This window comes from Gopherus flavomarginatus, unplaced genomic scaffold (genome assembly GCF_025201925.1).
Source record: "Gopherus flavomarginatus isolate rGopFla2 unplaced genomic scaffold, rGopFla2.mat.asm mat_scaffold_2352_arrow_ctg1, whole genome shotgun sequence".
Lineage (NCBI taxonomy): Eukaryota > Metazoa > Chordata > Testudines > Testudinidae > Gopherus > Gopherus flavomarginatus.
Genome location: NW_026114873.1, coordinates 16,188 through 17,971, shown reverse-complemented (window position 1 = coordinate 17,971; position 1,784 = coordinate 16,188). Strand labels below are relative to the sequence as shown.

Below are 1,784 nucleotides of genomic sequence, written 5' to 3'. Positions count from 1 at the left end.
CCTTCCCCGATTTTCCCCAACACCCCCTCCCTCAGTGGTCAGGTAGTTACATGCAGCGCTGCCAATGTTGTCATTGGTTGCAAATTTGAATGGAAATTGAAACGTTAACACACACTTTAAAAGCAGATACAACGTATGAAAACTACTTGTACCTGAGAAAGTCAAATAGGTTTGGAAAGTCTGGACAAAGCCGGATTTCCTCACCCAGCTGTTGTGTTTGCTGACAATGTCGGTGCATTGGCTTCGGCAGTGTTGGCCAACCTTAGAATTTCAAATGATGATTTGTAAGCGAGGTGTGAATGAGCTCTCCCCTGGCAGCTACTGATGACCAGGGTTAGGGGGAAGCTTTGGGACCAGACTGTATTTACATGAACTCACCTACTCTGCTGAGGTATCCAGCGGACAGAGCTGGGCTGCCTCTGCTCTAGGTGCCCGGAGGAGGGAAGGTGTGTGGGGCTCCAGCCTGGGACTCTTCCTCCCTCCTGCCAAGGCCTGACTATTAATCCCAGCGCTGGCACTCCTTTCTTCAAGCGCCATGTGGGCCAGAGGAAACGTGTGGTAGGAAGCACAAGGGCCAAGCTTGTGAACATCAGGTGCAGCAGCAAGAATCCCAACTATCAGGGTAGCAAGTTCTAGAGCCCTATCCCATTGTGGCCATCCCTGCCAAAGACCTGGCTCTCGGAGGTGTGAGTCACCCAGCAGGAGGGGAAAGATTCACTCTTACACAGCTGGAGACAGGGGAGTTGAGCTCTGGGGCATTACCACAAGCATGGGTGGGTGGCAAGTTTGTAGAAATTTTGGTGGTGCCCAGAACCCGCCCCCAAACTCCACCCCCACCTGCCTAAGGCTCTGGGAGGGGGATTGGGGGGGATTAGGGTGCAGGATTCAGGCTTTAGGATGGAGTTTGGGTGCTGGGTGCAGGCTCCAGCAGGGTTGTAGGAAGGGGTGAGAGGTGCAGGCTCTGGGGGTGGGAAGGAGTGTGTGGGAAGGGGTGCACCCTCTGGGAGGGAGCGTAGGGCTGAGGATGAGGGATTCATGATGCAGGAGGGGGCTCAGGACTGGGGCAGAGAATCAGGGTTCAGAGGGAGCTCAGGGTTGGGGGTGTTGGAGAGGCTGAGGGCAGCCTGCACTAGGACTCTGGGGCTGCAGTTCTGCCCAGAATCCCTCTACTCCAGCAGCAGGAGCAGGCAGGGGACAGGCACATGCTGCTTTTTGTCAGGCAGGGATGCACCACAACAGAGGGGAGGGTTGCCATGCAGGGGCCAGGGGAAGAGACCCAACTCCAAATATTGCTGGAGCAGGGCCCCCAGCCCTGAATGTTCCTGGAGCACGAGCACCACAAATGTATATAACCTGCCGCCTATGACCACAAGCCAACACAAGGTCCCACTGAGATTTGAACTCAGATTACAGGATTCAGAGTCCTGAGTGCTGCCCATTACACCATGGGAGCAGCTTGTGCTGCCTTCTCTGCACATCGGTGACCCTCATGGGGCTGCTTGTGTAAGGGGGCTCTTGGCCCTTTACTAAAACTTAGTGTGTGTGTGTGGGGGGGGGGTTGGTTGGCTAGTTCCCAGCACCAACAGAAGGGGGAAGGATCAATGGGAAATCAGGACCCTGAGACTGACAGTCCCCAGGGACAATGGGGAGAGGCCAAAGCTCCAAGTTAGCTGCACTGACAGGCCAGACAGTGTAATAGAGGAGTCACCAAGCCAGGGGGTCCCATCCTCCATGTGAGCTGGAACTGCCTGGGTGAGAGTGGGGCAGAGCTAAGGAGAGAGCAG

General features: G+C 55.5%; 1 non-coding gene across 1 annotated transcript; it reads right to left on the bottom strand.

Annotated features, from left to right (window-relative positions):
* Nucleotides 1-1,381: 1,381 nt before the first annotated feature.
* On the bottom strand, nucleotides 1,382-1,453 carry TRNAQ-CUG (transfer RNA glutamine (anticodon CUG)). Its single transcript has one exon. It is a non-coding gene; the product is annotated as a tRNA-Gln (tRNA).
* Nucleotides 1,454-1,784: the final 331 nt, after the last annotated feature.